General features: G+C 36.5%; 1 pseudogene across 1 annotated transcript; it reads left to right on the top strand.

Moving 5' to 3' along the window:
* Positions 1–12,470: 12,470 nt before the first annotated feature.
* Positions 12,471–14,222, top strand: LOC105814479 (annotated as a pseudogene). Its single transcript, XR_001137700.1, has one exon. The product of XR_001137700.1 is annotated as a heterogeneous nuclear ribonucleoprotein A1-like (transcript).
* Positions 14,223–14,584: the final 362 nt, after the last annotated feature.

Below are 14,584 nucleotides of genomic sequence, written 5' to 3'. Positions count from 1 at the left end.
GCTAAATATTAAATTATATTTTTCTCAATCTTTACCTTTAACTTCCAAATGAGAAGAAAACCTTCACCATATATTTTAATAAGACATTAAAATAATTGCTTGTTGTAAAAGTATTTGAAAACTAAAATGTATGAAGAAACTAAAAGTCACTTATCCCATCATCCAGAAATAATCAATTTAGTTTGTGATATATTATTGTCTAGTCTTTTTTCTATGCATTTCATTACAATTTTGCTTGACAAATTGAGAATTGTATTTTGTCAATAATTTTGTACTTAAAACTGCCAGATACTAAAGTTTTTTACAGAGAAAGATCTGTATCTAAATTCTCTATTTTGTGCCATAGAACTTTTAATCACTTCTGTCACTGGTAATGTATGGCTCTATAACTTTAGAGCTACTGTAATTCTAAAATTCACTTTCAAACGTGGACAAGTCATTCCTTGCTCCATTTTGGCATTAGGGTTATAATAGATTATACTAGCCTCATGAAATCAGTTTTACTTTTTCTATCATCTAGAACAGATTGAATAATATAAAGATTATGTATCCCATCCAAATTTGATATAATTAGGGTAATAATATAATTTATCATCCAAACTAGGACACTGTGAAAACAAAAGGGGATACTTTTAATAATAATGGTTAACAATAAACAAAACAAGGTCTACAATGGCTAATAAGTGTCCCAGACAAATGAGTTCATCCAAACTAAAATCACTATAAAATCATGTAGGCTTGGCACCAATGAGGGGAGAGATTTTTGACTTTTGACTACCAACCAGTCTAGTCAATTTTTTATTTTTTTCTGTGCTATGATCATTTATATGTTTTTAGAAAATTACTCATTCTCATTAGGCTTTTAAATTTATTGTATAATGTCTATAGTGTTACAATTTTCAGAATTATAACTGGATGTTACTTGGTTCATTTGGTTTATTTTGTTTTGTTATTGAATATGCTAGTCTTTTTTAATTGGTGAGTTTAACCTAGTTACATTTGTAGTAATTTTTTTTACTGATTATTTGGTATTTTCTATGCCCCAAGTTTTCTCTTTGTTTTCTTTGAACATTATTTTAAATTACTTCCCTCAACTTATTTGGAAGTTATACATTCTCTGTCTATTCTTTTAGTTGTTATTGTTAAATTTTAATACATACTTAAATTTATGTTTCTAACAGTATTAACAATATATATTTCTTTCCTTTTTCCAAATATGACAAGCTTTTAACAATTTGACTTTCCTGTTAACTCCTCCTTCCAAACTCCTACATTATTTTTGCTTCACAGTTTAGTCTCAGCTTATTTTTTGAAACATAAATTCTGTATAAATGTGGTACTGATCCGTTTTAGTGGTCCCCAGTCTTTTTGGCACCAGGGACCAGTTTCGTGGAAAACAATTTTTCCAGGGGGAGGAGGGGAGGCGGAGCTCAGGCAGTTATTGTGTAGCCCAGTTCCTAACAGGCCACAGACAGGGACCGGTACCAGACAGGGCCCAAGGGTTGGGGCCCTCAGTCTTAGCTCACTGTTGCTCCTTGCATCCTGCTTTTTTCTGAGTTCATTTTCCTTTTTGCTACAGTATATCCTTTATTAGTTCTTGAAGCATAAATCTGTGCTTAATACCTTTCTAAGCCTTTGGGTTTCTGAAAGTGTTTTATTTTATTCTTACTCTCAAATGATGGTTTTTCTAGTATACAGTTCTAAATTCCAAAATATTTCCCATTGGCAGCCTAAATATATCACCCCATTGTCTTCTGACATCTATTTTTCTTAATAAGGAATTCAATGTCAACCTAATTGCAGATTCTCTGCTGGTAAATTGGTCTTCTCTAGTTGCTTTTAGTTTTCTCTGTATGCTTGAGGCCTGTAATTTCCCTACGATGTGTATAGGTATGGACTTTTTAAAACGTTATCGTTTTCTATATTTAATACATTTTTGAAGAAGTGGGCTTTTCTTCATTTTTGAAAAATTCTGAGCCAATATTTTTTTTCCTATTTCCTTTTCATCACTATTTTTTTTCCTGGAATTACTATTAGATGCACCTTGAAGCTTCATTCTATTTTCTGTGTCTCACAATTTACTGTTCATTTTCTCCGTCTCTTTATATTTCTGTGCTTTGTTCTGGGAGATATCCTTAGTTCCATCTTCCAATAAACTAATTCTCTCCTTGGCTCCTACATTTACTAGTAATAAAAACATTTATTAATCTTTAACTTTTAATGACTGTACTTTATGTCGTTGGCATTACTTGTTTATGTATATGTGTGTACGTGTGTGCCGGAGTTCTCCAGAGAGACAGAACCAATAGGATATACATGAAAAGGGATTTATTAGGGGAAATTGGCTGACATGATCGCAAAGGCGAACTCCCACAAAAGGTCTTCTGCAAGCTGGAGAATCAGAGAAGCCAGTAGCATGGCTCCTAGAGAAGTCGGTTCAGTCAGAGTCTGAAAGCCTCAGAACCAGGGAAGCCAACAGTGCAACCCCCAGTCACAGGCCAAATGCCTGAGAGACCCCTGGAGGCCGTTGGTCCACGTCCCAGAGTCCAAAAGCTAAAGAACCTGGAGTCTGATGCCCAAAGGCAGGAGGAGAAAAAGAATTCTGCTCTGCAAAACAGAGAGAAGCAGCAAGAGCAAGCCAATATCCCCCTTCCACCTGCTTTATCCTAGCCCAGCCCTCAGCCAATTGTATGGCAGCCTCCCACAATGAGGGCGGGTCTTCCTCTCTCAGTCCCCTGGTCAGATCAGTCTCCTCCGGAAACATCCTCACAAACGTCGCAGCAACAATGCTTCAATGCATCTTCACAAACTGAACACACCTCTATAACCAATACCCAGCTCACCAGACATTACTAGAACCCCAGTCACAGGCCCCCATCTCAGTGGTAACCATTTATAAATCTGTCTTGTTTGCACTTTCTATAAATGCAATATATAATGTGTGTCGTTTGGTGTCTGGCTTCTTGTACTCAACATTTTTTTTAGATGCTTCCGTATTGTTACACGTTGTAGATTTTCATTCCCATTGTCATTTAGGATTCTATTATGTGAATATACCACGATGATCTTATTCATTTTACTGTTGATGGGCATTTGAGTAGTTTCCATTTTTGCCTATTATGAATAAAATTCTTATAAACATTTATGTACTTTTTGTGACTATATGTATGAAATTCTGTTGGGTATATACCTAGGAGTAAAATTGCTGGATCATGCATCATGGCATTTTTTCCAACTGTCGTAGGTTCTCTCTCTGCCTTTATTTAAAATATTCAAAAATCAAATCAACATCTTTTTCTGCCATGGCCAAGGTACAGATTGCAATTCTAATTAACTGAAAATAAAACGTTAAGTGAGAAGAAGGTCTGTGAAAAAGGTGAGAGTCCGACACCAGAAAGTGAGTAATGGATAGTATAGCAGTCAAGGTTCAATCAGAAAAATAGAATGGCTAGAATATAGATAGATTGATAGATTTATTACAGGGATTTGACCTTATGCAATTAAAAGAGCTGGCTAAGTAGTCTCTGAGGGCTATTGTTCTCGCATCTGATGCTGGAGTTTGAAGTCCACAGAGCAAGACATGGGGAAGGGAAATGGATTTAAAGTGGGGAAAGCAAAGAGAAGCATGAATACACAAGCCCAAGTTGGAACTTAATGAGGACAGACTGAAATCCATGTCAGTTCTCATGCCCTCTGCTTTTGATGGCATGAGTTTCCTGCTGAGACAGGCCCTTCATCAAAGTGTCAAACACACACACGGCTGAGTCAGAGAAACTGAAGGAGGATCCCCGGAAGTTGGAGTCAACAGATAAGCGACAAGTGTGTGTGGGCTACAAAAAACGGCTGCTGCTTCACTTCACTTCCAGTGTGAGGCTTCACTCCAAGCCTCACACCAGATGCTCGCTTGTGGCCTTTCACCTGGACTTGAAACATACAGGGAAGGGAATTCTGGGAAATGTAGTTCAATCCTGCCAGGTTGCTGCATTACAGAGCCACCACAGTGGAAATGGAGAAAGTAAAAGGAATTGGGTTAGTTGTCCTTTCAAGAAACACAGAAATAGAAGAGGTCTAACAATACAGGTTGAAGAAAGTGTCAACCTTTTCCCTAGGTAGTAATAAGGCTTTCTCCTTACCGAAATCGGTGGATACATCTCAGTCTTCCTCATTCTCCTTCACATGCAGCCTATCAACCCATCCTGATTATTCAAGCCTATTGTCTGGTTTGTTTTGGTTTTGGTTTGGTTTCTTTCATAGTGAAATTCGCATAACATAACATTAATCATTTTTAAATGAATAATTCAGTGGTGTTTGGTACTTTCACAGGGTTGTGCAACCACAATCTCTATCCAGCTACAAAACATTTCATCATCCCAAAAGGAAACCCTCTTGGCCATTAAGCAGGTGCTACCCATCAGCCTCCTGGGAACCAACAATCTGCTTTCTGTCTCATGTATTTACCTATTCTGGATATTACACATTAATGGAAGCTTCTTTCACTTACATAATCAATGTTCATCCACGTTGGAGTATGTATCAATACTTTATTCCTTTATATGGCCTAGTAATATTCCATTATATGTATATAGTTTGTTTATCCATTCATCTATTAATGGGCATTTGGTTGTTTCCATTATTTGGCTGAATATATTTGTTTGCTGTGGCCTGTTTTAGAGTATCAGTTCTCTCTATTCAAAGTCGAAGGAGACTTAATTTATTACACAGACCACTACTCAAAATAAATACCAAATTTTTCAGACTATCTTAAAATTAGTTTTAGTCTGATAGATTAGCTTTAATTTAATGAGACTGGGTTCTGTCCAATGGAATACAAGAGGAAGTCCTATGTGCAACCTCTAGGGAGCATCTTTCAAGGGAGGAGAATATTCCTCTCTTCCTCCTTCTTATTTAAAAACTCCTTTTCTGGCTTCCTCCACACCAAGAGCACTGAGCTGCTCTCATCCTAACTAAAATTTCTTTCTGCTTGTCACTCATAACTTTTTCATTTGGTGGAGATCAAGTTGGAATCTGAGTATATTTCTGAGAAAATACCATCCCCAGGTAACAGTAAATTCAGGCAGTCTACAGGCTCTCATTTCAATCCTTCCCCAATCTTCTGTCTAGTTTAGTAAATCTCATTTTTCCATACTTACTAATGAGCGTACAATGTCAAACAGAATTTGAAAATCTTAATATAAATTTAATCTATCATTTCCCTTTTTCTTCCAGCCCTATCTTTCTTTGTAAGAGATTACACTTATATAACAAAAGTTATTATTATCTATACCATACTGATCCTTCTATTTTTGGCGTTTGCAAATTAATTTAGCAAAGATTTCTAAATTTTTTCCTCAATTACATTACATTAATGTAATAAAATTACATTTTTTAAAAGTCATAATACGAAAATATTTTCAGACTCTAGACAATAAATCAATTATTTCAACCAATATTTAGTATAACATAATTCCACTACAATAAAAAAATGAACAATTTAGAAGTTATACCTACTTGTCTATAAATTCTAGTCTCACTCTAGTATCCTAGAGTGGTTTTTTTTCCAAATATTTAGGTATTCATTTATTAAATCGTGCAGTTAATTAACAGGTATTAAGGACCAGGCCAGGTGCCCAGGATTCCTTTTGAATAAGATTTGGTCCCTGATCTAGATTGGTGAGGGATATGGATATACCAATACGCAGCCCTTGCAAATATGGGATAGGTGCTTAATGGAGGAAAATACAAAGTTCTGAAAAGAAGCCCAGAGATGTAAGCAAGTAACTTTATTAAGTGGCAAAGAGGACTGACTGAAAAAGATTTCGAAAGGGCATGACTTTCGGAACCAGTAGAAATTTAATAGTTGGAGACAAGGGGGGAAATATCCCAGTCAGGGAGAGCAGTGTATGCTATGTTTATGAAAGCCTAGTGTTTTGGTATGAGCATAGCAGTATTTGTGCTGAGTAAGAAGGAGGCAGATAATGAGGGTTACAAGATAGGCTGGATTCGGGTGTAAAGATTAAGAATTTTGGTACAAGACTTGTGGAGCAAAGAGGGTAACTATGCTAAATATGTCACCCACTGAGTCTCAAAAAATCCTTAAGATGACTTTGACCAACTTTTCAGCCTTTAATCAGGACTCGTAAAATTCAATTAATAGATCCATTTCATCTAAATAGTTTTACATTGTGTTTCCTCACACTTACTTGGTTTTTACTCTTCCAGTTTTTGTATTATCTCTCCTTAATTCTTTTTTCTTACCTTCTTTCTTTATTGAAATAGCTATTTTTTAAAGCATTAAACACTTTCATCTTTCTGATGCTTCACAGTTTCAGATAATACTTGCAAAATACATTTTCGAGAGGTTCTTTTTTGGGGGGGGAGTGGTTAAAAATCATTTGACTTAAAGTTCTTTCCCATTGTGTGCACTTCAATCCTCGGAATATAAATCCATTTTGTAATTACTCCAATATTCTCGTTTCAGAAACTTTGCCTGACACACCATTCCATATGTTTATGATTCTCTGAATGAAAAAGTGTTCACTGACAACCATTCAGACTTTTCCCTTTAATTTCCATTTATGCCTTATTGTCTTATAATGTTCAACTGAAAATATATGTTGCAATATTGCGTGACATTATCAGTATTACTTAAGATTTTATATACCCGTATATCAGCCAAACATCAGATAAATCTCACTATTCTCCTTTCCGTACATCCTCCTTCCTGGAAGAGTACAGGTAATAGATTCAATTTCTTCTTTGTGACAAGTTGACTTTAAGCATTTCTTACAAACCGAAGACAAGAATCAATTTGCATTTTGGTTTGAATTATTTTTAAACTGTGAACTGGAAATGGAATTTGGCTTCATGTTTGGGCAATTAAAATGATGGTGCTAACTGCAATGTTTTTTAGGCAAAACTTATTTCAGGGTTGATTTGAAGAATAGTGTGAAGCCAAGACACAAGACTAATTTGAAGGTCTTGCTAATAAATAACGTTGTTAGGAAAAAGGGGGTATTCTGATGATTTGTAATCCTGCAATAATGGCTTCTAAATAGTTAAGATTAGTTTGAGAGATGAGAGCCTTTCCACCCTCTATGCCATATGCCAGCAGGGAACAAAAATCAATCTTGCGAGGGCTCTGATTACTTCTGCAGCAAGTTTCTTGTCAGCAGATTCAAAATGTACAGGGCAATGAATCTTCCACAAGGTAGAGGCGCTGCCCATCAGCTGGAAATCTTTTTTTCCCAACTTCTCATAGAATATCTGCTTGTGATAAATTAGGAGGAGAGGGAAAAATAGAAAACTATTTGGTGCAACAATTTTAATCCTGTGTTATCAGTACAGAGAGAAAGTGACACCAGTTCCTATGGCTTTGAAATGAAAAATGTACCCTTGGAAGGAAGAAGCCTGAAAGTTGAGGAACAAATAAAATAATGATCTTTGTCATCTTAAAATACTATGCTGCTTAGTAAATGATCAAGGGAGAACCACATTAAGGGTTGAGACCTGAATTAATAAATTCTAATGTCTGAAGCAAGATGTCTAAATGTGGAGCCACATTGGAAGCAATAAGGAAAAAGAAATTGAAGTTTGATTGGACTGAAAAACACAGGGGTATGAGCAATGAGATTAATAATGATTCCTGAAAACATTCACATCCTAATTTCCCAAACTGGAAAAATGTTACCTTACATGGCAAAAGGAATGTTGCAGATGTAATTAAATTATATACTTTGACCTGGGGAGAGCACCAGGTTTATCCAGGTGGACCCAGTATAATGACAAGGATCATTAAAGTGGAAGAGGGAGGTAGAAGAGGTTAGAGAAATGCAACCTGAGGAGAATTTGATTCGCCTTTGCAAATTTTGAGGATGAAGGAAAGCATGAGCCAAGGAATGCAGGTAGTCTCTCTAGAAGCTGGAAAAGATAAGGAAATGAATCCTGAGAAAGCCCACAAAAAAAAACGTAGCCCTGGAGATACCTTTATTTTAACCCAGTGAGACCTACTTGAGACTTTTGACCTAAAAAACTGTAAGGTAATAAATATGTGTTGTTTTAAGCCCCTGAATTTGTAGTAATTTATTATAGCAGCAATAGAAAACTAGTAAGACAAGCTATAAAAAGATGGAACAATAAATAAAATTTTTAATTACATATTACAAAATTCCCATGTTATCATTGTTTATGAAAATATACTTTGGAACAACCTTTCTGGTTGTTTCTGGTTATCTTTCAATAGTTTTCAAATATGTTAAAATCATGCATACTTTTTGATCCAGAAATTGCATTTCTGGGAATTTAATAAGATAATTAAAGATATGTGGAATGATTATCTACAGAGTTGTTTGTAATAGCCTAAAATTAAGAATAACTTAAATGTTCGATGGTGAGGGTAATTGCGTAAATTTTGGCATAACCTCAAACAGCATATATGCAGTCATTAAAAATTAGTTAAATGGAAATTCATTGAAATTAGAAAAACATTCTCAAGATACAGAGTTGAGATCAGGTACCAAATATTATGTATGGTGTGATAATATTGGCATATAATATTGGATATACTCATGTATGATATTGGTGTGTTGTATCTATAATCACACTAATGCCTTAAACCGATTTTTCATATATATCAGCAAATATATACATCAGTATAGAGTGTGGGTGTACACAATGTGTTTTTATCTTATTCTTGGATTTATAAAAACACAACAAAATGTGTTTTTAGGTATAAATTTTTTCTGCCTATATACGTGCGTGTGTGTGCACATGTGTATAACATTTTATGTTTCTATCATTTCTAACCAACCAGCAACAGAAGTACAAAATGTACAGTTGTCTGTGCTTTTAAGCTCTCCTTTATACAATGTTGTAAAGTCCAACTCATTCTGGAAAGAAAAAGAGTGCTGTCTCTACTAAAAACCAAAAAAAAAGTATGGTGAATTGTGTGATTTTTTTTTTTTTTTTTCTGGGTCAGGTCACTTAAGCTCAACGTCAATCATCAAACAGTTCTTTTAAAGGGCTGCCGTTGGCAGAATTGCAAAATGCTAAAATCTTTCAGAAAACAATTTGGCAAAATATATCAAAAGCCTTGAAAAAATTAAACCCTTTGAACCAGTAATGCCATTTCTAAAAATCTAAGGAAATAATAGACAAAGGTTTTTACAAATAAAAATATTCATTGAAGACTTATTTATGTAGAGAAAAAATAGGAAACAATCTTAATGTCCAATAAGAGGGGAATTGGGCAGTAATTTAAAATAATGTTTTCAAAGAATGTTTAATTACATGGGAAAATGTGTTCAATATGCTGCTAAGTGAATAAAAGCAGGCTGTAGAATTAAATACACAATATGATTCCAATTTAGAAAATTAAGAAGAAAAATATACCAAATGTTAAAAGCAGTTATCTCTGAGTAGTAGAACTGGGTTTTAGATTTTTTTAACCATGCGTGTATTTGTACATATCCTTTGGGGGTTTCCATTTTTGAACCATATGCAAAAATTACTTTTCAAATTAAGAAGACAATGTTTGCCAGTCAGAGTACCCCATACCTTCCAGAAGCAGCTCAGAGTCAGTCGGTCTATCTACCAGAATTCAACTGGAATCCTTTCCCCATTGACCTGTCTACCGTGCCAGTCCCTGATATTTAATGACTTTGACTTGAGTATCTCTCAGAGTCCATAGAAAAGTCTTTTAGGAACACCAGTAAAGAGCCAGGCCTTTCTATAGGAAACACATCCTTTTCTCCCAGACTGAATCTGACACCTGACCATGCCAGGGAATCCAGCGCAGCACTAATCACGTAACTGTCAGAGCTAATAGTGAATACATCCTTGCAGTAGTGCGCATAGCGGGGTTGCCCTGGGCCTGGTGCTCACACTTAGGAACAGCCCATTACACAAGAGAACGCTGTTACAAGCTTTCCACCAGGTAAACAATTTTTTTTATATTATTTCTGGTCACGACTAGCTACTGACTGGAGAAGAATCTCAATTTGAGATTTACCTGTCCCAGGTTCCGGTTCTCTCCTGTGGCCCATATGTTCTTTCTTCTCTGTTACCAGCCATGGTCACTGGTACATTTTCTCGTCGTTGGCATCACCTAAAGGACAAGGGCCACCTCATTCACAGGCCTCCTCCAGGCATTCAGCACAAACCCTTGCACATAGTCCGTACTCGGTAAGTATTTTTAATGAATGGAACGACAAATGACACTTTTTAAAGAATTCTTTACAGAGTTCATAATGGCCACTTTTACTGTGTATATATGTATGTGTAGGGTTATAAAGTCTTTTTTATTCTAATGGTCATGGAAGATGGAAAAAGGTAATAATGTCTTCCTTTTTTGAGGGTTTACTGGGCCTTAGATAAAAGGGAAGAAATAATTCCATCTCATTCTAAGGAAACTGCAGAGCCTCAGTTCAAGAGATCAAAGCTGCATTAACTCTTCCAGTTACTGCCACTTACCATTTACTATCATTTAGCACTCTGCAAAAGGTAATCTGCTAAATAGTACCCAAGTGGCCTGGCAATTTATTAAGTGAGCAATTTATTCTTCTCTCTACACTAAGATCAAACCTTTCACCATTCAAATTCTCCACATTCCTCAGAGATAACAAGGTGGGAAAATATTCTTGTCTTAGGGATGGGGAAACTAAGGTTTAGTCGTGAATCAAATCAGCAGAAGAAAAAAAGAGAAGGATTTTCCATTGCTTACCCTAATTCTCTAGCACACAGTCTTTCTTTTCTGAATTTAAGATTGAGCTATTTAAGCAGTAGTCTTCTCTTTTATGAAATTAAGAGAAAGTTAAAAAAAGAAACACAGAAAAGTGCCGCTTTGGGGGCTCTATAATAGTGCCAGTCTGCAGTACTATGCAGGATAGAGCATTGGTGGAGATAGGTAAGAAAATGAATTCATTCAGTCAATGAACTAATAAAGTGATAAACAAGAATAGTTATTAAGTATCATAAGGCAAGGAGGAGTTGAAAAGATTTAGAGATATTTATTCTTTGCCAACAGTTATGAAAAGCAAATATTGCAGCTAAAACCACACTGGTACCAAAACTAAGCCATTTTGAGACTTCATCCATGCCTCCCATTGTTGTTCACATTAGGGGAGCAAAACCCCACCCAGCCCTCCCCTACCCCTGGTCAGATTGAGGTCACCTGGCCTGGCCTCACAAAGCAACGTGCCTCTCACTCCAAACTTTGAAAAAATTGTTAGTGCCGTTAGAGCCAAGACAGTAACAAAAGCTTCTGGACTGTTTTATCATGCTGTCAAGGGCCCCCAGAGGCCCACCTGCTTCATGAAAACAGTAGCAGCAATAACCACAAACTGCATGCAAGCTTCATAATATACATCATCTCATGTGATTATCATGAAAAGCCCTACAAGACAGATATTATGACTGTCCTATCAATGAAAAAAATGAGGCACAAATAAGCATGCTCCATGTTCATACAGTGTGAGTATATGACAGAGTCTGGTTTTAAACCTGGGCCTATAAAATTCCAAAATACATCTCCTTCTACGTCTGTTTTTACAAATTGTGCACCTGTATTTTGCTATAGTGTGTGGACTCTTCTAGTGAAAAGTTGAAGTGATGTCTCAGTGCCTGAATTCTATTTTACCATACTCTTCAAAAGAGTAAGCTTGTTGTAGCGATTCCATGGGTGGTTGTTGCCGAGACACAGGCCAGAGTCTTCCAAAATGAACCAAATCTATATATTTGTAAATCATTTCCAAAATGTGACTTTTGCCACAACTTATGTTTATGCAAACTTATGCCAGCAAGCTTATGTTTCCTGAATATCAAAATTAGAAAATACATTATTATGTTACCTCCATGAGATCAGGAAACTACGTCCCCATCCCACGGAAGAATTCTTTGCACACAATCTGCATTAAACGAATAGCATATCAAGTATATAATTTTTTAAAGAAAACACACAAAAAGCATTATGAAATGTCTACTGTCTATTATTATACTATTTAAGTAATTTGTTTACTGGTATTTACCAAAAAACTTGTTTATTTCCAAATTTTTACTAACATGCCACCATCAGTAACTAAAATGAGCGTGTCAGAGTGACTGGTGACCTGTCTGATTCACTTCCCATCACCAGTAGAATAAAGCATATTAACTGTAGACCCAGGAGAATTGTAGCTACAGTAGTTCCCCCTTAGTTAAGGGGGATACATTCCAAGATCCCCAGTGGGTATCTGAAACCACAGGTAGTACCAAACCTTGTATATACTGGTTTTTCCTATACATATATACCTATGGTAAAATTTAATTTATAAATTAGGCACAGTAAGAGATTAACAACAATAACTAATAATAAAATAGAAAAATTATAACAATATACTATAATAAAAGTTATGTGAATGTGGTCTCTCTCTCTTACTCTCTCTTTCTCTCTCTCAAAAATTGCAAAAATTGAAAGTGCAGAGATACGTTCGTTAGCTTACTCCTTTCTGCCTGTGGACGCTGCCGAGGAAGCATCGTTAAAGTCTCTCTTCCCACTGCCGTCATGTCTAAGTCAGAGTCTCCTAAAGAACCCGAATAGCTGCGGAAGCTATTCATCGGAGGGTTGAGCTTTGAAACGACCGATGAGAGTCTGAGGAGCCATTTTGAGCAATGGGGAACGCTCACGGACTGTATGGTAATGAGAGATCCAAACACCAAGCGCTCCAGGGGCTTTGGGTTTGTCACATATGCCACTGTGGAGGAGGTGGATGCAGCAATGAATGCACGGCCACACAAGGTGGATGGAAGAGTTGTGGAACCAAAGAGAGCTGTCTCCAGAGAAGATTCTGAAAGACCAGGTGCCCACTTAACTGTGAAAAAGATCTTTGTTGGTGGCATTAAAGAAGATACTGAAGAACATCACTTAAGAGACTATTTTGAACAGTATGGGAAAATCAAAGTGATTGAACTCATGACTGACAGAGGCAGTGGCAAGAAGAGGGGCTTTGCTTTTGTAACCTTTGATGACTATGATTCTGTGGATAAGACTGTCATTCAGAAATACCATACTGTGAATGGCCACACTGTGAAGTAAGGAAAGCCCTGTCAAAGCAAGAGATGGCTAGTGCTTCATCCAGCCAAAGAGGTCGAAGTGGTTCTGGAAACTTTGGTGGCGGTCGTGGAGGTGGTTTTGGTGGGAATGACAACTTTGGCCGTGGAGGAAACTTCAGTGGTCAAGGTGGCTTTGGTGGCAGCCGTGGTGGTGGTGGATATGGTGGCAGTGGGGATGGGTACAATGGATTTGGTAATGATGGAAGCAATTTTGGAGGTGGTGGAAGCTACAGTGATTTTGGCAATTACAACAATCAGTCTTCAAATTTCGGACCCATGAAGGGAGGAAATTTTGGAGGCAGAAGCTCTGGCCCCTATGGTGGTGGAGGCCAATACTTTGCCAAACCATGAAACCAAGGTGGCTATGGTGGTTCCAGTAGCAGCAGTAGCTATGGCAGTGGCAGAAGGTTTTAATTATTCCCAGGAAACAAAGCTTAGCAGGAGAGGAGAGCCAGAGAAGTGACAGGGAAGCTACAGGTTACAACAGATTTGTGAACTCAGCCAAGCACAGTGGTGGCAGGGCCTAGCTGCTACAAAGAAGACATGTTTTAGACAATACTCATGTGTATGGGCAAAAAACTAGAGGACTATATTTGTCACTAATTGTATAACAGGTTATTTTAGTTTCTGTTCTGTGGAAAGTGTAAAGCATTCCAACAAAGGGTTTTAATGTAGATTTTTTTTTTTTTGCACCCATGCTGTTGATTGCTAAATGTAATAGTCTGATCATGACGCTGAATAAATGTGTCTTTTTTTTTTTTTTAATGTGCTGTGTAAAGTTAGTCTACTCTGAAGCCATTTTGGTAAACTTCCCCAAAAGTGTGAAGATAGAATTCCTTCAGGGTGATGCCAGGTTCTATTTGAAATTCATTTACGACCTGCTTGGGTGGAGAAGCCATTGTCTTCAGAAACCTTGGTGTAGTTGAACTTATGGTTACTGTTGTGACCTGAAGTTCACCATTAAAAGGGTTCATCCAAGGAAAATCATGGAATTATTGGTTATAAAGATGATTGTTGGCATATCCTATGCAATATATCTAAATTGAATAATGGTACCAGATAAAATTATAGATGGGAATGAAGCTTGTGTATCAACCATTATCATGTGTAATCAATAAACGATTTAATTCTCTTGAATGAAATGAAAAAAAAAATTGAAACTGCAGATTACAGCAGAATAGTGTATTAGCAGAGCCATGCCCAGTGCTCCATGAAATACCCAAATACTAGTGTAAAATATACTTTCAGAGGGATATACACGAACATATTAATAGTTGCTATTCCCAGGTGTTGAAATTGCTAATCACTGTAATTACTGGTTTTTTAATCTCCTCTGTATTTCTGCATTTTAACAACACATCTTTTGCAATAAAAATTTAAATATAGAAACTTCCAGGAAATATATAGCCTTCAAATATATAGAAACAGTGCTAATTAATGTCTGCTAAAACTTATTGTGCATTTTCTATGTTCCAGCCACTATTCTATGTGTTTCATATAC

The sequence above is a fragment of the Propithecus coquereli genome, unplaced genomic scaffold, assembly GCF_000956105.1.
Source record: "Propithecus coquereli isolate 6110/MARCELLA unplaced genomic scaffold, Pcoq_1.0 Scaffold3, whole genome shotgun sequence".
In the NCBI taxonomy this organism is placed as follows: domain Eukaryota; kingdom Metazoa; phylum Chordata; class Mammalia; order Primates; family Indriidae; genus Propithecus; species Propithecus coquereli.
Note: the sequence above shows the minus strand (reverse complement) of the source record. Positions and strands in the feature narration are given on the sequence as shown.